The 9,465-nt window shown below is 32.0% G+C and overlaps 1 long non-coding RNA gene across 1 annotated transcript; it reads left to right on the top strand.

The window, feature by feature from the left end:
- Positions 1-351: 351 nt before the first annotated feature.
- LOC116201825 lies at positions 352-2,979 on the top strand. Its single transcript, XR_004155951.1, has 2 exons — positions 352-790; positions 1,517-2,979. It is a non-coding gene; the product is annotated as an uncharacterized LOC116201825 (long non-coding RNA).
- The last annotated feature ends 6,486 nt before the right edge of the window (positions 2,980-9,465 follow it).

The following is a 9,465-nucleotide window of genomic DNA, read 5'->3' as shown; positions in this document are numbered from 1 at the left end:
GTGTTGTGACAATATCAACGTTATTTACCTCGTCGCAAATCTTGCCCAGCATGATTACAGTATTGCGATTGACTATCATTTTATCAGAGAGCAACTGGCACGTGGAGAACTTCTTGTTCAACATGTCCCCACGTCATCCCAAGTTGCAGACTTGCTAACTAAGAATGTATCAATTTCATTATTTCAGTCTCATCATAGCAATCTATCAGTAGCAGAGCCCCAACAAATTGAGAGGTATTAGAGATATATATATGTGATATCTTCATATTATGGGGACAATAATGTAATTTATGTATAGTTGCTTCTCTACATATATATATATACACAACACAGCGACCCTGGGTACGGCATTATACAATCACAGTTTGATTGTTTTCACATTGGCTTGTTTTCAATATATTTGTGCCTTTTCGGCAGTTTATTATTGCCGTACATGTCTATTCTGTGATGTCCTCTGTTCCAATTCCTCCTTGCTTCCCCCGGACACCTGCCAAAGCCAGTCAACCATCCGCCGTGACCACAATTGCCACAATCGTCACAATGCTCCGGCTTGCTCCATTCTCCCGTTCTCTGTCGCCTCTCCCTTCCATTCTCCCTATCCTCTGCCTTCCTTCTCGCTCAGACTGCTGCGCGCCTCTTCTTCGCAAGGTTGCTCCGTGCCTTGCCCAATAACCTCGCAAACTCCCAGCTCTCCAATAGTCGTTTCTAGATGCCATCGGGCTGCGATTCGCTGATTGCCAGCCGTGGGGTCATAATCTGCCCTCGCATTGCCGGTTGGACTCTCTAGCAGGTTCTCCCTCGATGCATCGTTGCTCTCCGCATAAATCGAGCATTTTATGCTTTCGTGACACTTTTTTCACTTTGTGCTACATTGTTTTCTTCCTCATGCCCGTTGCATGTTCGACAGAATGCTTGAATTTCCTTGTGAGATGCTTCTTATTTTAGTTCTGTGCTTGTGTTCAGAAATTGGTTTTTACTAAAGGCCGGTATGAAGTCCCGCCAGTTTAGGCTCCGCCGATACGGTGCCTGTTTAACACTACTATTACTAATGACCGACAAACTACCGTTTACATAACCAAACTCTGGCCTTTTGTGTCCACTACCTGTTCGACATATTGCCTGTTCCATTTACAGAGAGCTTACAAATTGCCTCTGAGATGTTTAGAACTAGAAGAAGATATCTTCCCATCAAATCTTCGTTTCTATTTTCATGTCACTGTATAACATGTTACAGTTCATATTATGGATGCTTCTTTGGCTTGTAATTAATGTGTGAGTTCATTGACATTAAAAATTCACAAAATAAAGATCCAACTTACTACACCATTTTCGTCTGTGGGCGTGAATTTGTTAGTAACAAATGCTATGAGGACTTGGGATATTTCTGCGGTGTGGAGTTTCAGTTAAGTTGCTTGCTTTTGTAATCAATTAGGTTGTTCATATTTATCTTGCTGGATTTAAGACAGTTTGGTTGAGAATGGATTGGATTTAGACTTGACTCTTGCTGTGGCTATAGGGTCTATCTCAAAGAGGCTACGGCATCTTCTATAAGGAAAAGCTGCTTTCTAATTGGTGACGATTCTCTTGATCTCAATTTCCATCTATCAGGTGGCCTCTAATTTCACTCTAATGAACTATTATTGACTTGTAAAAATAGGAATCGGTGTAGCAACGCCCTTCCATCCAGAAACTTGAGGTTCTGTGTTCGATGCTACTGTGGTTTTCTATGCCTCTTGTACTCTGACTCCTATTTTTGGTTCTTCCTTTGACCAAAGAAAGAATTATATATTCATTTTTCAATAAGGAGTGATGCATTGCCTACTCTTTCCATGTGGCATAGAGGCAAAAACAAGGTAAGCATAGAAAGATAGATACATACATTCATGCCCATACATATGCCTCCCCTGTACTTCAAAACCAGCAAGGTAAGAAGTGATGGGGCTGGGATGATTATGCTACTGTCCATATCTTGGCATAGTGATTCTTGGGTTCGTGTCGCCAAGTATAAAAATGACGACACCATACATTTATCCTATTCATTGACATATGAAGGCTGGTAATGGAAGTTTAAGATCAACTCAGATATAGAAAGACAAACCCCAAAAACTGCACAAGGAAGTTTAGGTCTTTTAAACCTTTCCTAAAGACTCATCCTATTCCAACCAAAAGGACAGTCAAGAAAAGCTTTCTTTTAAGAAAATATCGAACATTGTGTTGTACTTTGGTTTCAGGTTCCGATAAATCCTCTATTGATGTGATAAAAGGAAGTTCTTTGACAATTTCGTGTATTTTAGTTTGCGTACCATAAGCTGGATTTTAGAATTGGGGTTGACAGGTCATAATTGTATATACTTCATCCTATGTTTTTCAAGGTTTAACTGGTGTTTTTTGTTGTTGACGAACAAAGTTTATTTGGAATTTCTTCAACTGTTAATATTTATTTTCTTTGACATTATATGCTTCGGTAGCCATGGAGCAAAAGTCTAATTTGGTGGATCACCTCTTGGGGATCAAGGCCTACCCGAGGATCAAACAATGCTAATGATATACAACGGTAAGTTAGGTGAGTTGTTACTATTATATTGCACATTCTCTAAGTCCATTTGTCTTATAGTTTTAGACTTTTAGTAAGGTGTGGATTCTAGCAGCGAATTGTGCATTGAATCTTTGTTGCTGTACAGGATTCTCATCTCCTGGTTGAGTTGTAACCTCTTTAGCTGAACGTACAATCTCAGTTTTGGTTTGCTTCTGGTTTTCAAATCAAATCTCTTGCAACCCTTTTTCATATTTCTAACATATTAAAGTATGAACTCATATGCAAAAGGACTTCCTTTTCCTTTAGTGGAAAGCAAGACTAAGCTTGATGCTTGGAATATGTTGGATGTGATTAACAGTTACAACTATGCTTTATACTCTGGTTAATGCTTGAGGCTTGGAATATTTTTTCTTTATTGTGCCTCCATGGTGCTTTTGTAACTATATGGTACAATTTCCCGTTCCCAAGATGGTACAATTGTTATTTGTGATTTATGTAAGGAAAACAAAGGCTTATAAGAAGGCTTAAGATAATACAACGATACCAATCTGGCGTGAGGCTAAAGAAGACAAATAGATTAATGAGAAAGGAGAAAGAACCGCAAAGCTATGCCCCTCAGCGGGCCTTTGAGCCTACCCATGGGCATTTGCTCCAGCAAGGCCTCTGTTCCAAGTGTTCCGACAGCCTATGTCCCTCTTTCAATTGTTAGACTCGAATAATCTATGATACATATCATTGAGTTTGTTTAAGAGATATGTTAATATTTAAGGGACATATATAATTGTGATTTGCCTTACTAATATGTTATGTTCGCTTTCTTACAGCGATTTTTTCGTTTGGCCTCTACACTTGCTTACTTGGGATATTCTCAATGGCCTTGTACTTAGCAACAATTTTTGTACTTGTATAAAATGGACGTGATCATAAATTATTTTCAAGTAATCAAAGAAACTGAAAAAATCTATTTCAAGCTTGTTTAAAGAAAGCTGTAAATATGGACAACTTATGGAGAAGCACACCACGTACAACGCTTTCGACTTAAAAAAAAAAAACCATGTGTGAAAAATATGAGAGAAATTTCTATTAGATATGAGGAAGAAAAAAACCATAGATTCTAGACATACAGTGATCCATTGAAATATCGACAGTGACATATTTAAAAGATACGAGATTTTTTTATATTTAATTATTTAGAGAAATTTTTATAAAGATGTTAAGCTATGAAATTTGTCCGGGAGATACATTAATTCTCGTTAGAGGTCATTCATTAATGATGCGGATGTGGCGAATTCGTACTAATCCAAGAACTTGACAAGGAGAGTGGTTAGGTTAGGTTGATTGACATATAAAATGATCACTTCATTAATATACTTTTGATATTGTATGACCAATATACATATATTGAATAGATACATGTTACACATCAATTCACAAATCAGTTCTTTCCCCTTTTTTGATTTATTTTGCTCTTCTTCATATTTATATGATGTTTCTCTGTTACCTCCTTATTTATCCGTTTGCGAACTATTTGATCTCCATGTAGTTACTGCTATTATTAATGGAATTCACTTTAGTTATAAAAAAGTATATCAAATGACTAATATCTTTTGAATATTGTGTGATCAATTTATATTTAGTAGACATTTTTCTTAACGAATATAGATATATTTCACACATTTGATAGACCGAAGGCCGAGAAAATTATTATTAAATATATATATATATATAATCTATATATACACTTGACAACAAGATAATAAATAGGATCATAAAGGTAAATATTATAATATCATATGATTAAAAAAGCCATCTAATATCTATGTATATATCTATATCTATATATTTAAAGTTGAATAGAAGTGCATTAAATAGTGGCGTAATATCATATGATTAAAAAAGCCATCTAATATCTATGTATATATCTATATCTATATATTTAAAGTTGAATAGAAGTGCATTAAATAGTGGCGTAATTATAAATATACATAGAGTTAATCCACATTAATAAAATCTAAAATAATAAATAATAAATATTTTTAAAATATATCTATATATATAATTCAATAATAAATTTTTTATAAATATATATATAAAGTTGAATATAGGTGCATTGAATAGTGACGTAATTGTAAACATATATACAGTTAATTCGCATTAATAAAATCTAAAAGAATAAATAAATATATATTTGAAAATATATCTATATAATTCAATAATAAAATTTTTATAAAAATAAATTAATCTTGTTAGGGATCGAGTTTTGGGCCCGACTCCTAGCGGGCCATGATTGCCTTCGCAGCCCACTAAGGGGCGAAGCTTTGCTGGGCTCAACGAAGTCCAACGAGGGCCAGCGAAGCATGTTGGCTGCTTGGGTCATAATTGAGGGTCAGATATCTTTCCTTGTTAGTCGAGATGTGATATCCGATTAACATAATGAGAATCGCATTAAATGAGATAACGAGTATCTTCATGATCATATACAAATATCAAGGTACGTCTGCCATCGACAATTTACATACTATTACTCTCGTGAGAACCCTGATTGTCTTGAGTATCGGAGAGAGAAATTGGGCCACTACCCCGATCTTCCCCTTCTACAAGTCGTTCAAGAGCATGAGAATCGCACGTGAATTCAATCCGAATCACAAATTCGTAACAAATCTATTTTAAAATATTAGGTTTAGAAGTGTTTGACAAAATAATTGTTGTAATTCATTTTTGTTTCCTACTTAAAATTTTATTGAATAAAACATCTACTTTTTATTTAATAGACAGTTTTAAAAGCTTGTTGATTGTACTTTTCATCAAATAGGACATTTTTTATATTTTTAAAATATAATATATATATATATATGTCCTGAAAATTTATCTATATATATAATTCAATAATAAAATTTTTCTAAAAATAAAGTAATCTATTTTGAAATATTAGCATTTTAGAAGTCTTTAGCATAAATAATGGTTGTAATTCAATTCTATTTCCTATATAAAATATTATTGAATAAATCTCTACTTTTTATCTAATGTACATTATTAAACATTATGATTGCACTTTTCATCAAATAAAATAGGACATTTTGCTTTTTAAATCTTTGCAATTATTTTCTCGGAAATTAAATTAGTAAATGAATTGATATTTGCCATTATAATCTCTCAAATAATTATTTGTTTACATATGTCTGATATTTACCATATTAAAATTTATATAATACAAAATAAATTTTGTATGTTATATTCATTTATAGATATAAATCCACATTAACAATTATTTTTGAATTCAATTTCTTACATTATAAATTAAAGTGAATTTTCTATCATAAATTTGTGTTTATAAAATCCGTGCAACGTACGGTTGTAAAAACCTAATATCTAAAAAAGAATAACCCGTTGGCCAAAAAAAAAAATCCTCATGATTGACTTAATAATGAAAACTCATTTGACCGAACAACAAAACCCACCGAATTTGTGACAGATGACCAAACTACAAAACTCACTTAACATAGGCTTTTTGCCACATCTAAAGTTCAGTGCTTTTTATAATTCTTTATATAAATCTCATCTAAAATTTATGATATCTAGACTCTATAGCTGACTAGAAGTGGACCCATTATACGTGAAATTTATAATTTTGTTTCGCGAATCTCTACGTAGATTTAGAAATCTCTATAGATGGACACATGTAGTCTCATCATGAGAATCAAACTTAAATCTTGATTACCAGATTAGCGTGTGTGCAACTGCAACTACACCCTCTTTCTTTTACAATGTTAACCCTTGAAGTAATGGCTAATTAAAAAAAAGTAGAAAGGGTAAATTTGAAAATAGAATGTGAAACTAATATTAATTTTCTCCAATTTTCCACCGAAAAGAAACTTTCTCTGATTTATAATAGTAGAAGTATATGATCGTTGAGATTTGTAACACTTAATCAAGATATTTTTTCCGCTATTTATAACAATTCATTTGGCATGTTTCAACCGGAATTCTTCGGGGAGCACATGAATATCATCAGATTGATTATTATGGAGTCTCGGTTGACCTAAAATTAATTAAAAACAATGAAAAACAGATGCTCACTTCAAGAAATTCGCTCCATCTACAGACAGGGAAAAATCCGTCCCCAGTGTCATCAAATCCATCTCTATGCACTCATTATAGACAGAATTGAGACAGTCTTTATCCATCCGTATAAATCGCGTTCCAAAATCGTACATACGGAATTTTAATATAAACATTACGATGTTCTTTTCATTATGAGAATATTGGAGATCACATGTGGTTATTACCGACGTAACATATTGGACCTTTTTATAATTATATAGTAGCTAATTACGTTTTTTGTTTTTTTTGGTCGAAGATAAGAGTGTAAATCAGCACCAATGCATATATAATTGACATATCCAACATATTGCTAGGTTTGAGCAACTAATTATACATACCTTCAAGTTTTTTATTAATCAAAATGTATTCATTTAAACAACGATTTCATGATCAGTCTACACCTCTAGCTAGCTTGATATGGTGTTTAAATTATTATCAACTCGATATAATTAAAGCTATAAAATTCACAAGAACCACCCGATAAATCATACTTAAACAAATGTAGAAAACTAGAGTCTTACATTTTGGTGTACAGTAGTTGTTTAATAAGACAAAAATGCTAAACTTTTCTTAAGGGTGTGCTAAAAAGTCCTCTTAATTTAATATTTCACTCACATCTACTAAATAGTTCATGAATATTGCACGAATTATAACTTATGCCACTATAAGTGGAATTTCAAATTAGGAGGATTTTTAATTTGATTACTATAAGGATATAGCAAAACTCTTAAATAAGGCAATCAGGTCTTGCTAAATTTCTTTTCTCGTAGTGGTTGGAAGGTAATTAGAGCCCGATTAGGACCTTACTTCACTCACATTAGAAAAATACATTACCTGATATTAAAAAAAAAAGATGCATCATTAGTTATGTACAAATTGATGTTGCTTCACTTCACATAAAGGGACTAAGATTTCATTTGCAAATTTAAGTTGTATAATTGTACCGTATGGTTGAACAATTTGATAAAAAAGAGACAAGGATTGATATGCCGTGTTTTCGCGAAAAGTTTAGGACGAAACCTTTTCCTAATCATTGTTTTTTACAATTTATTGCGGATTCGCTCTTTTCTCTTTCATTTTTTTCTTTTAATAGTGGAGACAATCGCAAGCTTAATGACAGTTCGCAACCATATTATTAAAAGATTGTGGTAAGACTGGGTTTCATTTTAGCACAGTAAATAATACTCCAATGCTTTCGTATGTTCTCCGTTAGCGTTACTACTTGTGGGGATAAGGCCTATGATCGATATTGCATTTAGAGGGATATTAGAATAATGAATATTCATATATATGCATCATCAAGAAGATTAAAGTCGAAGGGCAGCCAAACCCAAAAACTTTCTTCATCTCCGTCTACCAGGTCAAGAGAGTACAACTACTGTTTTTCTAAAGGAATTTTTTTTTTTAATAGGCATGATAGAAGTTTTTCTAAGGGAATCTTACTTTAGTTTTGGTGAAACAAAAAATGTTAAATTCATATTTATTAAAATACCATAGGACGTTGATAAAATTACATGCACACGTATCAGTCCGAGTAGGTAAAAATCACTATTGCACTTTTCTTTTCGAGTTGCAAAGGAGGACAATGACTCTAATAAAAAAAATATTAATGAAAGATAAATAAAGAGACTCAAGTAGTTTCACAAACAAGAATTAAACCTAAAACCTTTAAGTTACCATGTGAGAATATGTTACATTACACTACATCTCATTTAATATCTCCACTATTGGGCTTTGTTACTTTTTTTTCTTGCCAGTTAGAGTGATGTATTCCTTTGCTTAAGAAGAATCTATTAATATAAAATAGGATGATTTCTGAATACCTATAACACAAATTACATACTAAAAGTTGGGTATCTAATTCCTGGGAATTCTTAGTTACCAGATGAGAGCGTGCGTTACTATGTTACATCATGTTTGATTGTAATTTTTTCTATTGAAATTAATGTTTTGTTATACCCTTACTTTCTTTTATTAAAATTTTCCTCTTCGTATAACATTTCGCATAATTATAACATATTTTGTTAATATTTTATGGAGTTGTATAGGTAATTAATTATTTTATGCAATATACATTGCATATCAATTTTTAACTATCAATATATTACAAAATGTATTAAAGACAACCTGTTCAGATAGATATACATATTTCATCTGGCATATTTTTTGAACTGAGCCATTAATCCTTGTATTAACATGTTAAAATTAATTTTTTATTATACTTGTCAATTTGTATAGTTATTAATGGGTTGTGATAATTTACATATATTTTTAATTATTTATTTTTATGGTAAATTATTATAATATCTTTTGTAATTGTTTATTTGAGCATTTATTATTTTTAAAAAAATTAAATCTAATTGTTGCGTTTACATAGCATTTGTTAAAAAGTAGTTCATTTTATTATATATAATGATATGTGGATATATATATATATATATATATATATATATATATATTGGTTATAGAATCATTTATTATATGAATATATTATTTGTGATAATTATTTTTAAGAACAAATTCAAACCTTTATTTTGAGTTTCAAATAATAATTTATAACAAATTATATTCAGTTTTTTGAAGCAGCTTGCCTGTTTTGCTTAAACAATGTATCGGGTTCGAGTCCTTGGGGAATGCAAAAAATCAACGCTGTGAGAGCTTTAACTTTTAGTGGATCGACCCGACTCGACTGGATTAGTCGGGGTCCAATTTGGCTTTCGGATACCAGAGTTCAAACCGAAAAAGAAAAAAAAATTCTATAAGATAGAAGTGTTAATTAGACATGAAATTTGTCCGGGACTACATTAATTCTTTTAGCAGGTCATGCA

This window comes from Punica granatum, chromosome 3, assembly GCF_007655135.1.
Source record: "Punica granatum isolate Tunisia-2019 chromosome 3, ASM765513v2, whole genome shotgun sequence".
NCBI classification, from domain to species: domain Eukaryota; kingdom Viridiplantae; phylum Streptophyta; class Magnoliopsida; order Myrtales; family Lythraceae; genus Punica; species Punica granatum.
Note: the sequence above shows the minus strand (reverse complement) of the source record. Positions and strands in the feature narration are given on the sequence as shown.